Source organism: Topomyia yanbarensis, chromosome 3 (genome assembly GCF_030247195.1).
Source record: "Topomyia yanbarensis strain Yona2022 chromosome 3, ASM3024719v1, whole genome shotgun sequence".
Taxonomy (NCBI): domain Eukaryota; kingdom Metazoa; phylum Arthropoda; class Insecta; order Diptera; family Culicidae; genus Topomyia; species Topomyia yanbarensis.
This window is the reverse complement of record NC_080672.1, coordinates 416,412,833-416,439,295: the sequence shown is the minus strand read 5'-3', so window position 1 is coordinate 416,439,295 and position 26,463 is coordinate 416,412,833. Positions and strand designations below refer to the sequence as shown.

The 26,463-nt window shown below is 36.0% G+C and overlaps 1 protein-coding gene across 3 annotated transcripts in view; it reads right to left on the bottom strand.

The window, feature by feature from the left end:
• The window catches only part of LOC131689659 (opsin, ultraviolet-sensitive), a 470,582-nt gene that overhangs the window by 280,928 nt on the left and 163,191 nt on the right, over positions 1–26,463 (bottom strand). Inside the window, exon 1 of one of the 3 annotated variants that reach the window (XM_058974901.1) lies at positions 25,182–25,732. The exons of 1 other annotated variant lie outside the window; for it this stretch is intronic. The gene's annotated coding sequence lies outside the window, so the exon portion shown is untranslated. Of the gene's footprint in view, positions 1–22,929; positions 23,243–25,181; positions 25,733–26,463 lie in introns of those variants that run through there. One more of the 3 variants, XM_058974902.1, reaches the window with a different exon arrangement.

Here is a 26,463-nt window from a genome sequence, read left to right as displayed (position 1 = left end):
AACTTCGCGTGAAGCAAATTTATCAAAACTTTTGTACATTATAGTGTATCATTTCAATAAGATGCTCTCGATGATGTACTACGTCGAATGATTGCACCGGAATAGACCTTTCCCTTCGCTCATTTCCTTTTCCTTTTCTTATTCCCTTTGCGACTCCGACAGTCTTAGCCTTTTTATTACGTTGGTAGCAGCCGATTAGTTCTCCATCATGCAATCACATTCAAAATGTTTTTTTCGCTTTGGCTTTTTATTGACAAAATATTAAAAAAAATAAAAAATGGGTGTTTTTTGCAATTTAAATTTTTAACATAAATTTTTGTTTTTGTGGAAAATTACACATTTTTAGCGCATATTTTTTTCGTGCAGAAGTATCCATTCTCTGTAACTCGTTCTCAGATAGTTTTGTTGTATGAAATATGGTTATAAAGTATAATTTATTCAGTTTAATCATGGGTTTTTGAAGTAGAATGCTTCTAACGCTTCAATATGGGGGTCCCGTTTCAAAATATCGGCTGTGGCTGTCGCGTCAGATTTTGAACGTTAATAACTTCCATCATACTTAATAGAATGATTTGAGGTTTAAGGCAATTTTATCGAAAATATGTTCCGCAATGTAATATTAAAATGTGGACTAGGTATAACATGCATTAATAGCAAAAATACTGTGTTTTAAAAAATCTTTTAAAAACTACCGAAAATGGTGAAAATTTTCAGCTCATCTCGGTCAAAGCCGTCAATATGGTGCACCAACCGAACACTTAAATGATGAAATGTTTCCAATATAGGTCCACTACTGATTTGTTTCTATCGACATTCGTATTTGGTTGCTTGGCGCGAACGGATGGCTGTACAATACCGAGAAATATTTGTGAGCTGTATACGACTGGTAGACGAATCAGTTTGTGTCGATACGTGCTATTAGCAGAGGCCATCATTTTCATTTCTGATGGATATAAGATAGCATACATACACGCACGAAAAACCCGATTTCAAATCATCTGACTGAAGCTCGTTTCTGATAAATCCCCGCTAATTTCATGCACCGAGCTGCAAATCTTGATCAAAAGGAATTGTCGTTTCAGTCGGTTTCAGCAAGTCCCCTTGTCAGATGTCCGCAGACTGTATGTCAACACCGGGAGAGAAGGTGATTATTAGGATTCATCTCCGTGGAGTAATTTATGCGGCTCCGTGTTAGAAAGTAGGGACAAGTGGAACAAAAATCACCCACCTGCTGAAGATTTTTGAACGTGAATATCTGCCATTGTACTGAATAGAAAAATTAGATTAAGCGTTATCTGATTGGAAATATGTACAAAAATGTTGTATCCAGTTCTGTAGGATGTACAATTACTAAAATGGATTTTATGAAAGTAGTAATTATCTGATCCATGATTGGTCGGTACAATTTGCTCAAGTAGCAAGCGTTGCTTTGCTAGGACTGCCTCTTTTTCATCGAATGAGCTGCGACATGTATAAAAAGGGAACATAAAAAAAATGTAGTTTGTGTTCTGACGTTGTAAGCGTAGCCGCTGCTGCGTTTCATGTCAGCTCGCATTCTTTGGTGGTAGGTGATACATCTCATGACTGATAGCATTCCATTCTAATGACGCGCTGGCGTGCCAGTTTCATGCATACACGGAAGATACAATGATGACACACCACAGAAAAAGCAGAAAGCTCTTTCTTTTGGAGCCGAATAAATGGATTGACGATGGAGTAATTTGGTGAGAGAACCGCGCTCTCTTCTTGCTCTGTCAATAATATGTGGCGTTAGGTGCGTGTACAGATAAATTCACCACGGTGCGCGTTTCAGAGTGCGCTGTGGTGTATATAATGAAGTTGTAACTAGCGTGTGCTCTTTGGTATGTTTTCCTCTGGCAAGCGGTAGTGCGATTGCGATTAACGATTAGATAAGCACTGGTTGTTTCGTTGTGTAAAGGAGATGGTATTGGCTTATTGGATGCTGATATTATGATTTTCTGTTGATACAAGTTACTTCGGAAAGTTTATTTAGAAGTTTATAGAGCATTTTTACACTACCAGGGGAAAATCAAAATACTTGGTCCTCGGAGCAAACTGAAAAAAGTTTCACGTATCATCATGCTACAAACACAGTTAAATAACGATCCATGAAACCATGCGGTAAAACGGGCCCTCTTGATTATAGTTTAGCTATAGAGCATTAATTTTTCTGTTTTAGATTAATTTTTCTGTTTTAGATTAGTAAGATGGGTAAGTAATGTCAACGACATTACCGAAATTAAGTAGCATACATTTTAAGCTGTTAATACGAATGCTGCAATTTTTACTAATTTCTGAAAGTTTTATTAAAATAAGTTATTTCGGTATTTCTTATGGAAATAGCGAAATAACGGTACAAGTATATCCGATTCGCTGCTGTTGCCAAATGAATTGTTTCACTCTCATTAAATGCTCTTTACAGGGCTACTATATGAGGATAAATATGTTCGAATGTTTTAGGTTTCGATGTACGTGTACCGATATTTCGGTATTTCCATTAGAAATAACGAAATAGTTGGTTTTAATACAACCTATCAGAAGATAGTCAAAATTGTAGCATTCGTATTAACAGCCTAAAGTGTATTCTACTTCACTCCGGTTATGTCTCTTTCAGGCATTGCATTTATCGCTCATATGAGTAAATGCGGCCGGATAGTTTGCTACTGCGACAATAAAAACTCACATTTTCACACGAAAAGTTATTGGCACTCACCCAACTTCTCCGGATAAATACAACGTGTTATTTCTCCGGATAAATGAAACAGCCGGAGAATGAGTGAATGAGTTTATCACGGTATCCTTTTTGCGTTCCCTGCTTTGCTGTCGTTATTCCAAAACACGATAAAACAAGTCTATCATGCTTCTTTGCCGCTTTTTTTTTGTAATTAAGTGTATTTTTTAAAGTTTTTATTGATTTCCACGAAGTTAAAATTTTATCACCTTCTCCGGCGAGAAGGAAAAAGTCAAATAAATTTTATCCGGAAAATCATTCTTACGCTATTTGTGAAGACGGAGAATTTTGCGACTCATCTTATCTCGGAAAAGTTGGACATCGGATAAGCTACTTCTCGCGTAAGTGAGAGAGAATTACAATCCCTGGTCTCTTTTTTCGTGTAGGACTCGAAACTGTGTTCATCTCACCTCCAGCTGGGTGCCAACTACGCGTGAGTATAAGAAATGTCTCATCTCACTGCTAGGTGGGTCAAATCGGTTTTTCTATAGATACTTCAACCCGTTTTAGAAGTGTGTAAATGTGAACGATTCGACTTAGAATTGGAACAGAGTCTCAGGGTGGTAACTGAAACAAGCACCTCTGTGATGAGCAGAATTTTTCAACATCTGGGCACCCTAATGCCCGCCTTCGCTGAGGATGTTTATTCATAATAATTTTACGTACCCATTCCTTGCAATGAAAATTGCACAAAATTTGATGCAGAGTAAAGTAAGTTGTTTCTTGGTTGTGCATAAACAGTACGATAAACTTCATCTGATACAGTAAGCTTTCGACCATAATTGACGACATTCATAGCACGTTCATCTATGATCCTTATTTGAACCATCTCTTCTCAGTCGGTACTAGTACGATACAGTCAATTTCAGCACACGTATGGAGTTGTGAACCCATTTTACACATATTCCAAATTAACTTTACCTATTTGAATTGGTAGCAGTCTTGGTAGAATATTGCATGTTTCAGATAGGTAGATTACCCTACCATATGTAACACGAATGGAAGAACCATGTGCTAGCAAGGCAATTGATGCCTGTTGATTGAACCAAATCACGATTCTGTGATTTGAACAGGTTGTGGTTTTGTTCGAGTTTATTTGGAGAGGATGTGTGCACTCGATTTCAATAAACTATAGCTACCGGATCGGGTGGGCTGGTGGCTTGAGCACACTTCACCCACATCAGCTAGTTCTGAGTAGTAATATAACGCATATTAATATATACGAAACATTAAGTGTTGGGATTGCTATACTGAATTAAGCCATCTTGATATTGGTTGCTTTCATCTTCCCAGTAAGTCGAAAGCCGGGCCATTGACTTTATATGATTATTCGAGTTTAAAGGTGTAAACCAGAGCTTTCACCATTCATTCAAATTCGATCCGAACGAACCACAATACAGTTCAGTAAAACGCTTGCCTTCACCCCAACCGAATGAATTGCCGCTATGGATACCGAAGCAACAACACGAGGAAACAGAAACAGGAACGAATATATCCATACACGCTTGCATAAGCACGTATCATTATAATGATGAACAGTTGTGAGTATCATTGAGAGAGAGGATATCAGTATTCTCTTCTCTCTTGAATAGTGGTTCCTCTTTGCTTGGTTGATTATTTAGTGAAATTGGTTCAAGAACATACAAGCTGTTGAACCATTCAGATTCATTGTGTAATGCTGATTCTGAATATAAAATTCTTCTGGCCATATTAGCGGTTTTCAGCGTCTTTCGCTACGTCAGTTAAGAACATATGGCTTGTGGGGCGGACATTAGGCAACAGGTACCGCTTATTTGATTCTGCTGAGGTTTAAGGGGGAAAAAATTGAACTTGTGTTCACGATGCATTATAAATTTAGGGAAATCGTGGATATTCAAACATCGATATGCATTTATCAGTTTTTTGGATGTTGGTTCCTCAGATGATTCAGCCCAACACATATAGGTTCATTTTTTTCTAACATTGTATCTCTAGCTTACGAATATTTGGAATTTTATAATCGTGAACCAAAACGAAGTGGTTATAAGCTTGGTTATAAATTTTTCGCATTTAACAAGGACAATATATGTTTCAAACTATGATGTACTACATTCTTTTCCTAAATGTTGTATAGACAGGTTAAATGTTAACAAATATAATATTAACCACAAATTCGATGAGCAAGATTTATGACTGATTAAATTGGATACCTACTAACGGTGTGTTTAAAATGTACGGCATATTGTGGAATATTTAATAATCAAAAAATTACTTCGAGCTTCGTCTAAAGTTGAGCAGGAATAGCAAAATTACACATGCCTTTTAATCTTTGGGAAGAAATTAGTATCCCGCTTTAATGATTAAATTTAAAATTAGTGATCTGAACAGATTAGTTCGCTGCAATTATTCCGAGCTTGGCGAATAAAGTTTTATTCGGAATATCCTCCAAATGAATCTTGACAGTTGACTTTAATGCCTTTATTCTAAGTTACCCGAGATTTTTATTGCAACCAGGCAACCAAAAATGTTTTCAAATTTTGTTTAAATGGAAAAAATCACACTATATTTTTTTCCCATTCCATCAACATTACTATCCTATCATTCAAAATTTGTCAACTGGTTAATAAAAACTTGATACAATTTAACAAATTGCATTCATTGACATTTAAATCATGATTTACGAAATTCATAGTCATGTGAAATTAAAATTAAATCTAAAACATTTTTGATGCTCTTATATGTCAGGAGCAGAACACGTAAATTTTTACGATTTTTCTAGTTCTGTGTAATACTAAAAACCCCCTGAGTTGAACTTGAACAACGACTTGCTTATGAATATTTTAAAATATATTGTATTCAATAAGACAAATTGTTTTTGGTTTAATAATTGAATGTCTTCCAAAACTGGTTGAAATGTAATATGCAAAAGTATTCTGCGTATTAATGATTTTTTTCAGAATTGATAATTTACTTTTTGAAAAGTTACAAAAGTTTTTCTTTGATCGTTTTTTCTGGTCAAGTCTACCCACCGCGGGAGCCTTGACCAAGGCTTGGGGAGCTTGACTAAGAGAATTTTAAAATGTCAGAACAAAAAAACAATGGCATATAACATGCTGTTATCTTTTCTTCCCATATTGTTGAGGTTCTTAGTACTACTTAAAAATATAAAACGATTGTATTTCATGAGCTTTGATTTTTTTAATGCATTGCTTTTTTGGATTAACTGTACTGATTACATTGCAGGTTCACGTGTCACAAAATCAGCCATAAAAAATCATTAGTGTATCTATCTGTGGTGTCCTTGAACGATTGATTGAAAAAAAATTCTCTTCTTTTTGGAAACGGGAACGATTTTTCCAAAAAAAACACAATTTTCACCTGAAAAAAATTATTAATAAATCCATAACATAAATATGAAAATTTTGACAAAAAAATGGAATCGTTCAAGGACACGGCAGTTAAATTACGAACAAGCAAAAATTAAGTTTCGAAATCCGTTGCAAACTCTTTCGGCACTCGTAGTCACCGCAAATATCGTGATAATCGCGTTTAAAGTTTCAAATATAAGAGTAAGGGAGCAAGATGAAAAACGAAATGAAGAAGATGAAAAATTAGCTGATGGGATCGAAACAAATATAAAAAAATTAAGTACCAAATGAAACACGTTATGAATAATTGTTGAATTTCGTGCTTGGTAAAGTCTCCCCATGTTCCCTTAACCCTATTTCTTGAGCGTTTTTTCAAAACGTCATATCTGCAATGAGTTACTCTCTTTGTTTACGTTCTCTTTCGTTTTTTACGGCGTCACTATAACACTTTTCACTTATTTTACAGGGCAGATCGAAAGACGGTGGTTTTAACTAGCATATTATGCAAAGAGTTGAGGGATAAATGTTAAAGTGACCGAATTATTAACAGAAGAGACTGTAAACAAAGAGAGTAACTCATTGCAGATATGACGTTTTGAAAAAACGATCAAGATTTGTATTTTCACAATTCGACAGATTCAATAGGTTGAAGACAAAACTAAAAAATATTGCATATGAAACGCGCACAGAACATGTACCTATCTCGAATAAAAATAATAAAAGACAACAAACACATTCTCGTTATGAGCGCTGTTCTCCGGGGCAGCTGGGCGGCATCATTTTTCGTACCTACATTCGCACGCAACAAGCAAAGAGAATCTGGGTGCCTATGTACAGCTTGCTATGGAGAACGAATGATGCATAGCAGTTGATATCTTTTCGAATGGGAGAGAGAATGAGCAACGGGTACTATTACGCTATGCTCATATACCTACACCATAGAACAGCAATGATTCACCAGCCTCGGTGGTGGTGAACCAAAGCCGTCAACTCCGCAGCTCAGTGGTGAATGGTTCAATAGGGTGTATGTTCGTGAAGCAAAGAACGAATGAAGAGTGTTCGTTCTTTTTCAGCTGATTCGTTTTCCAAGCTCTGGTGTAAACATAATGGATGTGGTACTGTGGTGCTTTACGGCAAATAAAATAATTACTGCTGCAAGGATGAACACATTTCCACTAAATTGGTTTCAAAAGAAAGATAAAATATTGCAACCGGATGCTTTGGAATTTCATTCTGACTCGGTTAACGTTTTCGAAGTTATGGACTGATGACTGTGGTGATATGTTATATCCTAACACAAACAACAGCGTTTGTAAACAGTTATAACTGTTGGTTTGTACTAGTTTAAGGACATTATACATGCGAGCCACAACATAGCTCCTACGCCACACACACACACACACCTCTCCCCTGCCTAACCATGCATATGACATGAGCAAATATAAAAATACGTTTTTCAACACACTAACCTTGCTGGTGTGCCACGAAACTGCTACTTAAGGAAGCTAGAATATTTTCCTATACAATCCATCCGAGTTTTTGACGAAATGCCATCTGTAGCTCCTATTTTGTGCGAAAATATCACCCCTCTTCACTTCGGGTTTCTTTTCGAAACAGTCTTCTTCTCGTTTTCATTGCACTTTTTCAAATGCACTTTTTTCACACACCACTGCAAAAACACTCGCGAAACTTTAATCGTTTACTAACAAAACTTCAAATTTTCTGCCAATGTGCAGATAACCAAAGGAAAATGTTCGGAATCTCCCATTTGTGCGTTTGAATTTTCACTTCAGATTTCAGTTTTTCCTAATGTAAACAAGCGAGTCGGTGCCTAGCAACGTGGATTCCACATATCTTCACCTTAAATCACAAAAAAATATCGAGAGTTCAATAACTAGGTCTATTATTTTCAATATTGTAGGTACGAATACTTAATAATAAAATTCATAGATTTGTTGTTATTGAGCTCAGTCTCATTTCGTTTGCACAAGAGTAGTGCTGCCAGCGGCGGTGAATAAATAAATTTTAGGTTAACTTAGTTGTCTCGAAATATTGATGAAAACTGATTAAATATGGGTTGGCAATATCAGAGACATAACCGGAGTGAAGTAGAATACGCTTTATTCTATTAATTTGAATGCCGCAATTGTTACTATCTGGCTAAAATGGAATCTACTTCACTTCGGTTGTGTCTTTGATATTACCCACCTTGCTATTGGTGGAGTGGTCTTAAAATTCTGTTGGAATTATACAATAATGAATATTATAAAAGTAGCTGATAACCCTTTTTTCGGGCACCCTTTTCTGATACCGTAAACCGGGGTGACTTTGATCATCGGGGTGACTTTGATCACTCGAAACTTTTTTCGTAGATCGCTTATTAAACCAGAATAGTCTACCGAAACATTTTATTTTAAATGATTTTTACTCTAAACTTATAAAATACTGATTTGTTATACTTTTTGAGTATATTGTTCGGTTTTTGGGTACAAAAACTACAAAAAACCGAAATTTGACTTTACCTTATTTTTACGAAACTTCGTAAAGTGTCTATTTTTTATAAAACAAACAAATCTCAGATTTGAACAAGAGTAATAAATTACAAGCGAGTTTTTATTTTCCTTTAGAGTGGGATGTGCCAAATATATTTTAAAGAGTTTACTTATTTTAACCACAATTTTTTGTGAAACTAGTCGGCAATTATTTCAAATTATTTCAAGCTAAAATTCGCAATATTTTTTATTGTTTAATAGTCCAACGTGTTAAAATGGATGAAACTTTTTGTACATCGATAAAGCACTGAAATAAAACAATTTTAGCAGTTCTAAAGGTTTTCAGAATCTTTTATTCTAGTTGGACACGAATTATATGAATTTTGGTTACTCGAATTTTACAGTACATTTAAATACTTTGTATAATACCAATTAACATCTATTTAACAATCCATTTAATTCCAGAATCAGTTTAAACAAGCATTTCAATGAAAAACATTGACAATGATAACTTAATGTGAGTGAACATGCAGGTTATCTAAGTCACCCCGGAATACGAAAACGAACTTCAATTTGAAATCATTTTCGGAAAAATAGCTGGAAGCGGAGAATTTTAAGTAAAACTATCCAATCTTGTTCTCCATACAAGGTACAAGGTTTAAAAATGCAAAACTTGAAAAAAATGTGTTGCGTCTAAAAATATGTAATGATTACTTCGAAAAGTGATCAATGTCACCCCGGTTTACGGTACATGAGATTCATTCGTAGACGTTTACTGCGGCCATACACATAATTGTCCCATGTTCAGTGGGAATACGCATGGAACAATTATGTGTAAAACGGCAGTGTATACTAGTGCCGTTTCGTTTTGACTCCAAATCTAAGTTATATGCTAGCCCTAGCTGCTACCAGCAACAACCACGTTTTTCATGCGGAACCATGTTTCGATATATGGTGTTATCACAGAGGCGGATCCAGAAAAAAATTGATTTTGGATTGATCATTGTACAATATATTTTAGGACGTCAAAACCTTATTTAAAGAAAATCAGTTTTGGTAGTCAAATTTGATTTGAAATGATTTTGAATTTGAAACTAATATAAAATTGAAACAAATTTGAAATTTCTGAACGAGTTTAAAATTTGGGGGTTCATAACGTGGTAACGTTTTCATTAAAATATTTTTATTGGCAAAGTTTAAAAGAGGTAGCTCATACTAGGAAATTGATATAATGTTAGAATTGTTCTATTAACATCATGTATATAAAAAAGTAAAAGAAAATCAACAGATGGCAATGCCTGGGAGTAACAAAAAAATCAGACTAGGAGCATATTGCTCGCACTGCACAGTGGTCCAGAATGCAAATTTAGCAGGAATTTTAACTTTTTGCTAAAATTAAATGACTTAGCCTTAAAACATGTTTGGCAAAGTTGTTGTACTTTGCAAGGCCCTTCTTTTTTGTTTAAACCGATGCTAGGGTGGTTCTAAATTTCGCAATATTTACAATAGAACTTTTTAACGGTTTGAGATAGAGCTTTACTGTCTTCGATGAAGTTGTAGAGCAACACATTTTGCTAAAGACATGCAAGCTATTATTCCATTGCACGTCAAATGTAAGCTTTAGGGTGTTCCTTTAAAAACGGTTTTATTTCTATAACTTTTGAAGTTTTTATTTTACGCTAAAGTACCCTTTGGACAACTTAAAGATTATTTTAGGGCGCATAATTTGCTTTAAAACAACAACTACTTTACTTTTTTCGGTTTAAAGTTATAAGAACTTTTATATAAAAAATATGACATTTTCAAATATAATTAATTATCTTCGATTCGGGCACTCAACATTGAATATTGTTGCTTTCATATGAAATAGCATGCTTTGTAGTATTAATCACCAAAAAATGGCAAATACGATATTTTTATATATCTTGTAATATTTACTAAAATTGTTTATTTTTAGTAAAGAGTATATATAACTTTCTAACGAGCGAAGCTAAAGGTTCAATATATTAAGACAAATTGTTCTTCTTCAAAATATCTGAAAGTATTTCTAAAGTGATCTTATTGAAAAATCAGAACTGCAAAAGTTATACAAAGAAAACCATTTTTTAAGAAACACCCTAAATTTTTTTGGTAAATTTCTTGTAAAATGAAAAGTATACGACATAGAGTTTCAGTGTCTTCGACAAAGTTTTTCAAAGTTTCATTATCTTCAATTTTGTGGAAGACAGCGAAACTCTATCTCGAACCATTAAAAAGTTATTTTTCTGATTTAAAAAAAATAGAACCATCCTACCCACTATTTAAAATAATAGAAAAGTATTGTAAAGTGCAATATTTCATCATGAAAACGAAACTACATTTTTAATATTGTTCACCGTGAAAGTAATTTAAACATATTACAAAGAGTCAATTCATGAAAAACCAAATTTTTGATATAACTTTTTCAGTTTTCATTTTTTTTACAACCTATCCTTCAGATTTTTTTCAGAGTTTTCAAAGACGAACATTTTCTTCTAATACATCAAAACTCTAGCTTTTATTGTTCAGAAGATATAAGCACGTAATATTTCAAAAATAGATTTTTTTAAATCAATTTTATGAAATTTAAAAAAATATCGCATTCGCCATTTTTTGCTCAATTATAACTCTAATCATGACCTTATTTATAGTTCAAAAAGAATTATCTTTTATTTGCCCCAAATGAATAATATTGTTATTCAAAACAACTCCATTTTTGGCGAAAAAGTGCGCATAACGCAAATAGCTAGATATATAGTGCCATGAAACAAATTATTCGCCTTGAAACAATCTTAAAGTTGTCTGTAAGCTACTTCAGTATTTAATGAATACAGCAAAAGTTATTGAAATAAAACTGTATTTCGAAGAAACACCCTAGGCTCCGACTTTAAATTTATTGTAAAATAAAAAGTATGACAGATAGAGCTTACATGTCTTCAGCAAACTTTTCCAAAATTTGTCGTTCAACAACTTCGCTGAAGGTCATTTGGCTCTAGCTAGAATGATTAAAAAGTTAATTTTATAATTATTATTTGATAAGGCACGTTGCGTTAGCTTAAAGGTGCCAATTTTGTTTTGTTTTACATTTTAAATTGCTTAAAACTAGGGGATTACATATTGACTTTTTTAAAATGAAACTAATGCGATTTTATAGCTATCTTATATATCTACACAAGGGGATAATATTATTTTTGTAAGATTAGGGGGGTCATTAGGTTTTTTTTGGCAATATGGTTTGACATTTTTATCAGTGAGATTATTGGAGCAAATAATGTTTAACTAAGGGGGACAATTTTTTACGACTATCTTAAAAGTAGGAATAACTAGAGGGCATGATTGAATTTTGTAAAGATTTTGTATAGTTATTTTTGTGGGTGGTTGGGAATTTTAAACGAGATTATATAATATAATAGTTAAAACTAGAAGAGACAAGAAGAGCTAAATGCTTCGTGATGATATTGGGGGGGGGGGGGGGGGGTAGGGGTGTTACTTCTGGGTATAAGAGTCAGGGGAGGGAGAGTAGACAAAGATGGCAGGGAGAGAAAATTATTTCAGTGTCAGGCATCGTGAGATCAACGGATGGATCACAAACTCGGGTGGCCTTCATCAGGGGAATCATGTACTGGGACGCTGGGTGGTCCTCCTCAAGATGGCAGGGGTTTTTCCAGACGATTTCGTAGTACGGCTCAGATGTGGATCGGCTACATTTCGAGTTAAGCGTGTTATTTTCGTGCCGTAGGTCCCGTGTTTGTTGGCTCATTCGATACAGATGCTTTGATACAGGTGGAAGAGGGTTCTGAGAATGATAAGGAAAATAAGAAGAGGCAGTTAGACTTGTATATTGATGGTTTTTATGAAGGTGTATATAAGGGACATATAGAGGACATCGCGGCTTGCCAACACATCTCGAACCGGGACGTTGGGTGGTCTTCCTCGGGCCCGGAGGGTGTCCATAAGCCGAGACCTGGCGGAACTGTACTCGGTGCACGCCCAGACAATGTGCTCTATATCGTGATAACCGTCGCCGCAAGCGCAGATACCACTCTCCACGAGCCCAATACGTCGGAGATGTGCATCCAGCGTGTAATGGTTCGCCATGAGTCGGGACATCACACGAATGAAGTCACGACCCACATCCATCCCCTTGAACCAAGGTTTCGTCGATACCTTAGGGACTATCGAATGTAGCCACCTTCCTAGCTCCCCATTGCTCCACGAGGTTTGCCAACTTTCGAGGGTTCTCTGATGAGTAATACTGAAAAATTCGTGGAAGCAAATTGGTCTTTCAAAAACGTCACCTTCAATGGCACCCACCTTAGCTAAGGAGTCCGCCTTCTCATTGCCCGGAATGGAGCAATGAGAAGGGACCCACACCAAGGTAATCTGGAAAGATTTGTCAGATAAAGCACTCAGTAGCTCCCGTATTTTCCCCAAAAAATACGAGGAATGCTTTCGATGTTTCATCGAGCGAATAGCGTCAATAGAACTCAGACAATCCGAGACGATGAAGTAATGGTCTGCGGGTAATGTGTCAATGACTCCAAGGGTATACTGAATAGCAGCTAGTTCTGCGGCGTAAACTGAAGCAGGGTCACTGAGTTTGTAGGAGGCGGTGAACTTTTGATTGAAAATACCGAAGCCAGTGGACCCTTCGAGGTTTGATCCGTCAGTATAAAACATCTTAGAACAGTCGACTTCTCGGAATTTATTATAAAAAATATTTGGAACCACTTGTGGGCGTATATGGTCCGGAATTCCAATAATCTCATCTTTCATGGATGTGTCGAAGAAAACAGTAGATTCAGAAGTATTTATGAAATGCACACGGTTGGGATTGTAAGAAGAAGGATTAATATTTTGCGCCATGTAGTCAAAGTACAGGGACATAAAACGGGTCTGAGAATTGAGCTCAACAAGCCTTTCGAAATTTTCAATCACCACCGGGTTCAAGATATCGCATCGAATGAGCAATCGATATGAGAGTTCCCAAAATCGATTTTTCAACGGGAGAACGCCCGACAGCACTTCGAGACTCATCGTATGGGTCGACTGCATGCACCCTAAGGCGATACGCAAACAACGATACTGAATTCTTTCGAGTTTGATGAAATGTATGTTCGCGGCGGATCGAAAGCAGAAGCATCCGTATTCCAGTACCGACAGTATCGTTGTTTGATACAACCTAATTAGGTCTCCTGGGTGGGCACCCCACCACGTTCCGGTTATTGTACGAAGAAAGTTGATCCTTTGCTGGCATTTCTGTTTCAGATACCGAATATGGCATCCCCAAGTACCTTTCGAGTCGAACCAGACCCCTAGATATTTTACTGTGAAGACCTGAGCTATAGTTTGACCCATTAATAGAAGCTGTAGTTGTGCTGGTTCACGCTTCCTAGAAAATACAACTAGCTCAGTTTTCTCCGTGGAGAATTCGATACCCAGCTTAATAGCCCAAGCAGACAAATTGTCCAAGGTATTCTGCAATGGTCCTTGTAGATCGACAGCTTTGGGTCCCGTAACAGACACCACGCCATCGTCTGCAAGTTCTTTTTGCTCAGTTGTAAAACTTTTCATTGAAACATTCTTGAGTTTTGGGCGCTCAGGAAAAAAATTATTGGTATTAAAACATGGTAGCTTTGCAGTAGGCGGCCTTATAAAATTCAAATAGCTCGTATGTTGAGATCCACTCTGATTTTTTAACAAAAATTTTCCAACATAATTCTAAAAATTTAGATAAAAATCCAAATTAGAAACATTTGAAACTCAACGAATGTAGAATCGTTATGAGTCATTGAATTCTTTTCCGGTATAGTGCTCTTTGTGACCGGTTCTGTAAATTTTTGATTGCAATTTGCTTGCAATGAAATGCAAAAAATTTGAAAAAAAAACAAATGTTTTCATAAATTGTCACGCGATGGAAAAATAGAGAATTAAGTCTGCACAAAAGAAATGAAAACCCGACTATGATTATCACAATGGCCAAACCTTTATATGTGCAGTGCAAACAGATTTCATGTAATGTTTGTCTGCTGTCCTGAAGGTGCCATTGTGTTGTCGAAGCGATGTCATCGATTTCGTATAGGGCTATCAAGCAATCGAGCTGGACCGTAAAGCAAAACATTATGGTCAGGATCTGAACAAATTCAATAAATGCATCTGAAAGGGTAATGAAAATTTGATTTTAAACAGCTTCCGGGACAGAAGATTTATGTTACCAAAGATCACAAATTTCCAAGAAGTATAGAATTGTTGTTGCAGACAAGTTTCCCGGAAAAAGTGTATGATCTGGCAGTAAATTTGCAGTTATGGCCGTAAGACTCCGATTTTCATCACAACTTACAATATGAACCGAGTTATACATATACGATAGTCTTAAAACATCTAGTGATTAATTAGGTTCCTCCCAAGTTTTTGTCAGATTTGGCGAGTAGCTACTACAGTAAGAATGCGCAATAGCAGTACCGGGATAATGACGTCAACGTTCTTGAGAATAGGATGAACTCCCCAAACTGCTAAGAATTCCATCCAATCCAAATCTATACACTCTATAAATATACAAAATTGAAACATAGCTAAGGATGCTAATTCAATGACCAGATACTGGAAAAAGCAGCCATAAGTGTTGACCAGCAACTTGTGCAGAAATTAAATGCAGGTATCAAGCGCAAAGCTCAAATTTTCATTAGAGACGAATAAAAACCGCAAAAAACCACAATGCACAGTGGTTCCATTCCTTAAGAGAGGGTGTCATAAATATGTGCAATGCAAATAACGCTACTAAACTATATTTCTTTAGAAAATTGTGGGTCACTGAATCCGAATTAAAAAATTGATTGTATCCACCTAATAGTGTGATATGGCCTTTCTTATTACACTAATCATTCATATTTAATTAACACTATTTTTTGCTCTGACATTTTTTAGAGTATCAAATAGTACAGCAATAAGCAAGAAAACAAGGCAGTATTAACGTGTGTAACAACACCGCAAAAAAAGTCTCTAATTGTAATGGCAAGTTGCGTGCAAGTTATTCTGATACACAGCCACTAATATTTGTTTATGTTTGTTTTTTTTTCTCCATCTATTAAATGAACAAAAGACCCACGGCTCTGTTAAGCTAACGCAATGAACCGGACTAAATAAATAAACTACAAGGGGCAGCCCTATGGAATTGCACGAACTGTAGACGTAGGACTATACTACTTAATGCAAAATATTAATTTTTTTAGTACATTTAGAGTAATAATAAATCAAATATATTTCATACGTATAGTTTAAGCATAACCAATCAACATCGAATGTTACATATTGAACCAAACCTTCTGGGTTATCAGGTCATTTCATTTGTAGTAGGTGTAGATAGTAGGGTTTAACTTATTTGAAAAGATCTGAATAACGAAGACAGAAAACCGTGACCGAACTAATATCTGGAACTAAATCTTTATAGCACAAGATCAGTTTTTAAAAATTGTAAAAAAAAATCGATTGTGTGTGGTAAAAAACCCCGACCGGTGAAGAAAAATCAAATTTTATAAAATATAATCACATTGCATGTATAGACCAAGCATTCTAGTTATATTTTTCCGTTATTGTAACTTTCCTAAAGTACGCATACAAATATAGCGAATCCCAAGCACACGTAAAGTCTATAATACCCCCATACTCATGGGGTTGGACAAGAGTGTTTGAAATGGGTTCAACCCACGAAAACACCATCGTCATGGTCCGGTAAATCCCATAGAAAAACCATATGTTGGTATATTTATGGGTTATTGAGACAATTTAATGGTGTTTTAATAGTTGTGAAAGTGGGCACGGACCATGTTCATGGTCTTTTCAAGGGGCTGTGTGGTGTTTGAACCCATGAGTATTTGCTCGGGATGCAGTGGTCTTAATCATATATCGAAACTATAAATATACAAGAATCTAAAACAATTTTATTTATGCACTTAGACGCGTTTTTGCAACGGTTTTTCGAGTGGCAATGTATTCATTCATAAATAGGCTTTGTAGTATATACCTATTAGCAGAATCAAAAGAGGATAGGCTGAGTGGAAATGAATCAATGCATTGAACGAACGTAAATAACAAATTTTCGTTGTGCTTTCCTTCGATCCACGTAAATTTGTTACTGAGAAAGTTTTCCGTCCGCATAGATTGCTATCATGCAGGTAACGTATGCAACCGCTAACAAACAGGGATGCCACATTGAAATCTGTGTTTCGGTCAAAAATATCTTTTTACTATCTGTGATAACTGAAACAGGAAAAAAATCTGTGATAAATTTCCGAAAAATCTGTGAAAAATCACTCTATTTCCAAAAATCTGGGAAATTCTCATCAAAATGTCAAAAGTTTGCCATCTGTAAAAAAAATCTGTGATAAATGGTAACCGTGCTAACAAATTACATATACGTACCTACACATTCGCCTCAAACACAGAACCCAAGCACACGAAGCAAAATGGATCAACGCTGATGATGATGGGTAGAGCGAAAGAGACGACTAGTACCACGAAACTATGTTAACCGTGTTTGCAAATGGAGCTCGAATGTACAAGCGATTTTGTGTACGAATAATTGTGTTCAAGATTGTACATAAAGGTGTGCTGGAAACGAGCACAACACAAAAGAAAGCATAGTGTTTGAACGGACAAGCTCAGTCGCTTGTTGGACGGCACTGGATAGCATACCTCCACAGCCAGTGTAACGGACTTCTAACTCAGCTACACTGGCAATGAAATCACACAGCGCAGTGAACTGCTCCGCCTGCCGTTCAACAGGCAACTGAGCTTGTCCGGCTAAATCCGTTCTTTAAATAGTCGATGATGACGTCATTCATTGAATGCGTAGCGCGCTGGGTACACAAATCTGTCGTGCAGGACTAGTCATTTAAATTTAAATACATTTAAATACACTATTTAAATTTTTAATGCCATGATATCAAAAATCTTTGGGTTTATCTATTGGAATCTGTTCTTAGAAGTAATTCGGGGCGACATGCGCAAAAAATTTTAAAATTTATCGTGAGATGGCTGAATTATATGCGTTTAAAATTGGACCACTTTTCGTTACATACCATTTTTGTAGAATTTGCAAAGTGCACCCCCATATCGAAAACAAAGACGTAGTCCTACGTCAAAAAATTAAATAAAAAATGGTTTGATTTAAAAGATTGAATCCGTACAATTTTCTTAATCGACACTCAAATGAGAAGTCACATACAGTAGGGTCCGCCAGTAATTTAAGTCTCAGGATCTGGCGTGGCTCCTCTTGACGCCCCTGATGACTGGCAATTTCATTCCGAAAGGCAAATTGTCACCTAGCGGTTTGGCGTAACCCAATTATCCCAATATTCTTGGCTTATAGACAGCAATCACTGTCACTTGCCTCCAATCAAAAAGAACAATGTGCTGCTTAAGAAACCTATTGCATAAAATAAATAAGCGACTCTCCGTTGGATAAGGCACATTCTTCATCAAGTTGAGCATATTTTTTCACGACATTTCATGACATGACAATTCATTGGAAAAAGCTGGATCAATTGTGAAGTTCGCTTGCGTGATGTCACTACTGGTGGCTCTAGAGGAGGCACGGGGGGCTCGAACCCCCCCCCCCCCAACCCCTCCACCTATTCAACCGAAAAGTTATCCAGTAGAAATGCGTTTTTGCACAAACCTTTTGTTAATACTTGTTTTTGCATATAGAAGTGTTATTTAGCACAATGTAGCTTATTGAACCTTTGATGAATGAAACAGATACGGGTAAGCCTCAGTGACTTCCTTGAGGAATATCGTCAATAATTTCTGTGTATTGTTTGCCAAATTCTGTTCCACTCTCAATACGCATGTAAGGCAACGCGTTTACAAAATTCGAAATTCTATTTCCGTGCATCTAATACATTTTGCAAAAAACTGGTTCCCCCTCCCTTCCCCTTTACCATCCAACTAGGGTCGCCTATGTACATCTCACACAATTTTCTGCATAGAAACGGAGTCAGACACACTTCCTTGTAGTTTGTTTTCGTATTATTAAAAGGTATTCTTTAGAGAATTGAACGAGGTTTCTCTTGATAAATCACCGTCATTTTAATTATGTTTTAAAAAAGACACTTCAGACAGTCTATCACGTTTCTGAAATCTTATTATAATCGGTGTGATTCCTGTGCACATCTATTTTTAATCTTTTTTTTTTATTTGCGGGAGAATTATCGATTGAATGGTAAAATATTTCAGAAAGTCCTTAGTTCGAAAAAATTCAATCATCGCTCTGATTGATTAACCTAGCTCTCGAAAACGTTTCGTACTAATTTTCAATTTTGAATGGAATTTTTTTTTCCATTCTGCTAGTTTGTTTCAAGAATAGTTTTTAGTAATCGTCATAGAAATGCAGTGCGGGATTTGCACCGAAATCGACGACGTCTTCCCGGTTTTCTGGTAAACATCACTTAAACTAGTCTCTTGGCCGACATTCGCCCTACATGCCCAGTGGCGTTACCCTCCCATCTGAGTTCTGGCCATTCTTTATCAACTTTGCGATATCGGTATATTTGTACAGTTGGTGCTTCTCGTGGCTCATGCGTCTGTGCCATTTTCCGTTGTGCCTCCTAGTACTTTGCACTGAGTTATTCTCACAAACACACCGAGCACTCGATGGTTTGTATCTTTCAACGGCCAGGCCTGATGACAGGGAGTATTAGCTATTTGTATCAAAGGGCCGCAGCGTTGCCATTATTTATTTTGGGAAATCCGCAAATGTGATATCGCTGGCTGACGTAAAAATCCGCAAGCAATGAAAGCCCCATTTTTTCCACCATTAAAGGCTTTTCGAGCTTTTTTACAATATATTATCATTACGTATGAATAACTTTTATTTTTCAATTTCCAAATGCTAAAAATTCCAAAAAATTTTCAACATTCGCCGTTGAATGTGGGAGAAAATCTACTTTCTCAATGAACTAAAGGAGCTGCGGAAATTCGACCAGATGCATATATAGTTCTGCGCACCTTGTTCCAGAAATTTTCAAAAAGGAACATTTGAAAAAAAAATCATGAATTGGAAATATAAAAATTGAAAATTTAATGATCAAAAAATCACAATTAAAAACCAAAAAAATTCTTAATCAAAATTAAAATTTAAAAAAAGCATCCAAAGTTTTAAAAAACATAATCTGAAAAAATGACGAAAAAACACTAAAATTTAAGGATGCGTCAATCAAATTCAAAGGGGCGGGCATAGCGTAGTTGATAAATCGTTTGCCTCGTTCGCAGTTCACTTGGGTTCAATTTCAATCTCGCACATAGAGTTAGAGAGTTTTCTAAAAAGATTTTTCTATCCTGAAAAAGGAGGCAAATAACCTTAAGGCTGGAACGTCTATAATCGAAAAAAAACTCTAACTCACGAATTTAAAAATCAAAATTCTTCAAAATTTTAAGGTAATGATTTATAATTTTAGAAATTAAATGCTTTAAAAATCCAAAAACTATGAAATTAAAAAAAAGTTATTTAAAACTAAAAAAAGTCACTTCAAACTGCAAGACTTTAAAAACATGAAAAATTTAAAATAAAAAAGAAGATATAAAAATTTTAAAAAAATATTAAAATCTGAGGATTCAAAATTTTTGAAGGATTAAAATTTGGAATCCAAAAATCTTAAAAATTGAGGATGTAAAAATCCAATAAACAATTACGATATTAAACTTTTTTGTAGGTTTAAATGGAAATCAAAAAATTTATTTTAAAAATTTAAATGCATAAAAATTTAAAAACATTATGGTTAAAAAATTTGAAAATTCAAAAATGAATATATTTGAGAATTCAATAAGTTAAAGAATTAAAAGTTTATAAATTTTATAATTTGAAGAATTGTTTATTTAAAATTTTATGATATAAATATTATGTCAGAATTTGGGAGATAAAAAGTTTAAAAACATTAAAAACTTTAAAATTTAAAGATTTTAAATCAAAACATAAAAATAATTATTCATAGATTTCATTTTAAAACATTACACTTTCAAAATTATAGACTTTGAAATCGCTAAAGTTTTGAAACTATAGCGTTTTTAAATTCGAATGCTTAAAAATTTAAAATAATACTTAGCGAATAGTTGAAACAACGAGAAACGCGGGATCGAAGAAACAATCTCAGTTTATAGTATTTTTTGTCGAACTTCAACACTTAATTCTTAATTCTTATATTTTCTATGCTGTGGTACCTATTGTTAATGTTAATCACGTCACACAAAAATCCCACCTAAAATATCAGTCTATATCTTTTAGTATGAGTAATCAAAGTTAGCATATGAATAATTTCGTAACAATGTAAGCAGTACAGATAATCCTTTAAAGGAAATACATTTGAAAATCGAAATTTATGAAACGCAACCAATTTATAATTTTTATTGCTACCTAAGGATCTGAATAATATGGAAAAAGCATAACAGTATGTTTTATGTCTTTATTTTTTGTCCTGATTTTTCAATATTTTCTTGGTTTTTTTCTTCTTCGCAGTTGACCAGAAAACACGTTCACAGAAAAACTTTTAAAACCTTTTCAAAAATAATTTAGAAACTCTGCAAAAAAAATTGAACACGCGCAATATGAATGAGTTATGAAGGATTGAAAAGTTTTTTAGAGAGTTATGCAGGTTTGGCTGAAAACCTGGTCAAGTCTCCTCAATATGTGAAAGTCGGTTACATCCTTGTACGCCAATTATTGCATAATTTAATTTATTAAAATAATATAATGTACGTATTGTGATTAAACATGGAATTTAAAATTCCAAAATTAAGGCCAACCATTTGATTCATTCATGAAAAATTCGCAAAAAATCCGCAAATTCAAAAAATCCGCCACTCTAAAGGGCGAACACGAAATTATTGCGACACCGAAAATGTCATGCCAATTTTCTGTTAATGTTTAAAATCAAACCAAAATTTTAGGGTAGTTTTATACATATATTTACTTCAAAAATCAAAAGAAAAGTTAATCGATGGAGCCTTGAGTGTAAAATTGAACGCATTTTCGCTTGATGCCCTCCATCAAAGTCTTTACAGTGTCATCCGGTACCAGTTTCTCAGTTTTTTTCTCCATTTTCTTAACATGTCCTTCTCGTCTTTGACTATCTTCTTGCTCTTCCGAAGTTCCCGCTTCATCATTGCCCAGTACTGCTCCACCGGGCGCAGCTCCGGACAGTTTGGTGGATTCATGTCCTTTGGAACAAAATGGACAGAATTAGCCTCATACCACTCCAGAACACTTTTAGAATAGTGGCATGATGCCAAATCTGGCCAAAATAGCAGAGTTTCGTCGTGCTGCTGCAAGAACGACAAAAGGCGCTTCTCGAGATACTTATATTTGTAGATCTCGCCATTTACTGTGCCCTTTGTCACGAAAGGCTCACTCCTCAGTCCGCAAGAGCAGATGGCCTGCCAAATGAGATATTTGGAGGCGAATTTCGACATTTTCTTCTTCTTAAATTTGTCGTCCACATAGAACTTGCTCTTGCAGGTGAAAAACTCCAACGCAGGAATTTGCTTAAAATTGGCTTTTATATACGTTTCGTCATTCACAGTAGCCATATTTTGTCAGCATCTTCTCGTAGAGCTTCCGTGCCCGAGTTTTAGCCGTCGATTGTTGCCGTTCATCGCGGTTTAGAAAGTTCTGTACCTTGTATGTATGTAGTCCAGCTCTCTTCTTTGCATTCTGGACGTAGCTCTGCGACATGCCGATCTTTTTAGCCAAATCACTGCTTGCTTTAATCATCCGCTTCACCTTTCCCTCCGTCTTTTTGTTCTCCGGTCCCGGTTTTCTTCCAGTTCCTTTGCCGTGGTCCAACGTCAACCGCTCCTGGAACCCCTTCAACACTCTGGAAACGGTTGAATGGTGAATGTTCAACATTTTTCCCATTTACCGGTGCGACAGGTCAGGAAATTCCAGGTGTTTGGAAAGAATTTGTTCTCTCGACTCGCGTTGGTTCACCTCCATTTTCGTTGAATCGAAAAACACGACTTCGAGTTTGACAGCATGTAAACACTACACATCAATGAGAAAGTGTGCAAAATTTGGTTGATTTTTACCTAATGGTAAAAAAGTTATGCCCTGTTACATGTGTCGCAATAATTTCGTGTTCGCCCTTTATGAATGAAAGACTTGGACAGATTCAACTTTTTGGTCACATTACTGACCGAAGCATTGGGATTCCGCTTAGACGCTTTAACTATACTCTTGTGAGGGATCACTAATAGAACATCCATTCTAAACGCATTTTTTCTTCCAATTGATGCTCAGAGTTTGGTAGTAATGTTTAATCACATGACTTACCGTTGACACGAGTTTTTTTCCGATATCCCAATGAGGATTTTCCAATCAATTTGCGACTTTGCTTTTCGGGTGGCGCCATTTTCTCCAATTTTCGAAAAACTAAGAGCTATAAAAATATAGTGCAAACAATACACTCTAAACTACTTTTATCCAAATTTCCAAGAGAAAATACCCAATGGGGTATTTTCTACAGCGTTTTTTTTCGTGATGCAATTTGATAAAGGACACTCTTTAACACTTGTGGCTAGTATTCCAAAATTTATGAACTCTACGACAGTCTTATGGCGCACTCCAATCGTTTACACCTCGGAACCAACTAACGGACTGCCTCGTTCTCCATTTTATCATCTCGTTCACTGTTTCACTATCGATTTCAATGCTGTCGAAGTCATCCGAAAGCGTGTGAGAATCGTGTTAATAGTTCTGTTACTTTGAACAGTACATCTTCTTGTGCTATGTTGTGCAACAAATTACAAAGTCAGTTCTGTGGTTTGCGCTTCGAATTCGTCTCATCAGAATACGACACTAGATTAGTAGCAGGACTAAGGTCAGATTGACGCTAGCTCCAAAAAACGAATACACGGATTCTGATGAGACAAAGTCGAAACGTAAATTCCATGACTGATGAAGTTCTAGGTTAATCAGTTTGGTCGGAAAGCCATGTTCAAACATATTCTGTTACCATAGTTTGTTTCAGTTCACTGAATCTTACGCTGCCTTGAAACCGAGAAACAGATGAAGCAAACTGCGTTTTTGAAATTCATCAAGGAGAAATTTTGGGAATCGAGAGCCATGATTTTTTCGTATACATATTATTACGGCCATCAGTGGATTGAAACGGTGTGGATGGTTCTGTATCCAACACTATAATTTTCAGCTTTTTAGAAATCTGGCTCTCATTTGGCCTGTGTTAAGCCAAAGAGGACCAAGCGCCATTTTGGGGTACTTTATCTAAAATCGCTTTAACATCCAATGTAACAACAGGAACTCTAATATCTATTATGTTTTGGGAGCTCAAATAGCAAACGAAAGCAAGCAAGTGTTCTTTGACTTTCTACGTAAATGGTAAGTTATCGAAAAATGAATTTTGGTACGAAAAATACACGAAAAAAATTATGGCGCTTAGCTCGGTTTGGCTTAACGCAGGCCATTTGTACGGATAGCTAAAAATAAATATCGATATCGAAAACTTCTTCTAAAATGTTAAAGATTTTCGTTGTCGCATTCAGTAACGCACTACAAAATATACCAAGGGGCATTCTAAAAAAATTTGTTTCACCTTCTTCGTCAGCGTACTGCCCAGCAATTTTATTTCGAACTTTTCCGTTTGGAATAATCTGAGTCGATCGATAATCAATAGTATTAAGGTCAGAACTTTAATGTAGGTCAGTAAATATCCTCCAATATTTTGCAAATACAAATTAAATTTTTACTAAAGCTTTGAAACGGGACCCTTATATTGAAACATTAAAAGAATTCTACTTCATAACACATCAATTTAGAGTACTGTCGAGTGCCTTTATTGCAAAATTACTAGACGAATTGCAAAAAGCACCGGAAGTCAATAATAGCGTAGCTTATGGCACTGCTAGGGAAGCACCTGTTCAACACCTCAATCTATCGAAGTGAATAGATTTGGAGGAGTTGGATTTGAATGTTTCGTGTTCCACTCGTCAGTAACTGACACCAACTTGCTGCCAGTTAGACCATATATCCAAAATAACACTAAATTGGCGCCAGTTAGGTAATTTTGGATATATGGTCTAACTGGCAGCAAGTTGGTGTCAGTTACTGACGAGTGGAACAAGAAACATTCAAATCCAACTTCTCTATGTTATGTTATGTGCCCATAAGCGCAAATCGGTATATCCATTTTTTCCCTTTGGGAAAAAATAAAGTTTGAATAGATACGTATATTCGATGCCTTTCTCCGGACTACAGTACAATCTTTAGAGTATGAGTGTTAGATAAAAGAATCTATTAAATAATAGTATATGAAGAAGATACTCCCGTTTTTTTCCTTTTCTTGCTATATGGGAATAGGAACCCATCGGCTAAGCTACTTTAACCGCCCAATACAACTCGGGCTTTAGTTTTGTTGGAAAAAAGCTTCTCAATGTTCTGGTTGACCGCTTGCACCATAAAATTATCATAGAAATGTAACACAGCTTCGTTCATTGCACGAACCAGCGAAAAATTAGCTGCATCCCCAAACTTTTGCTTTAATTTCCGTAATCTGAAATAAAACTCACCCGCTACTGCTTCAGCAAATGTGCATACATACTCCGATACGACCAAACTGTAATCCAAAATCAGGAAAAACCACCTCCACTTGTTCTTTGTGTATGCCAAGAGGCCACGGTTCCTGCACTCTATTCACTAGAAAAGCACACAAACTAGTCACGCTCAATCAGTCCACGCTTGACACGGCCGCGTGCCGTGTAACCGTAATTCTAATTTATACACTTCAACTTTTCCGCCCACTTCCGCGAACTGAGCGGGGATTATGGATAATTTCTCACAGCTTCCGAAACGCTTCGATTTAATAACACTCGTTTCCGTTTGCTCGATAATATTCTAATCTTTGGTTAGCCACTTCGGAAGTACGCGCGGATGTGTTTCACCACACTACGTAACTCGCGAAAGGCGCAAATTTCTAATTGGCTCAGCTAATTGTTTATCCCGTAATCGTATGCTGGTTCTCGCGAGATGCTCGAACGGAAGAGGTAGACCTTCCTCCTGATGCACACCGTTCCGGGTTTTGGATCCGCACAGGACGAGAGATCGTAGTGAACTGAGCTGATCCTGGTGGGCTCTGCTGGTATCTATAGGAAAATTGGCGCGCTGTTGCTGCTGGTTCTGTTTTCCGGTGGCTGGATTTTTTTTTCTTCTTTTCTGCAACTAGGGAATTCTGCTACGAGAGAGAGAGTCAGAGAGAAAATTGTGTGTTCGATGGGGATAGTCCCACGTGGGTTTGAGCGCAACGGAACGACTGAAACAATTTAGAACGATATCATCGATGTTGCACCATGGGATTGGTGGCTTCGGCTCATAACACGATTGAATTGAGTTTCAATTGTTCCATAACTCATGTGGTGAATAATTTTGTGTACAGCTTTAAGCATAAAGGGCAAATATCTGTTAATGATCGTTGTTGAACGTTGAATAACGAATAAAAAATTACTAATGTAGATTTCCTTTTCAAATCGACTACACCAATCCTAGAACAAACCAAAATTTTAGAGTTTACTTACGTACTGTGATTTTTTTTTAATGATTTTGTGAACACCAGAGTTAGAAGCATTCACATATAACAGTTACTTCGAACGCTTTTCATTCAGTGTAGCTTTGGAAATATTTCACGAGCCGCTGAAACGTTTCACTTGCATGACAGATAAAGCTTGTCAACTTTGTTTGAATTTGTGTTTGTATTTAAAATTGTGTACACATCTGATAATATATCTTTTTTTATTCAATTCCTTTATTTTATAAGGCATGTGTGCGTTAGCTTAAAGGTGCCAATTTTTTTATATT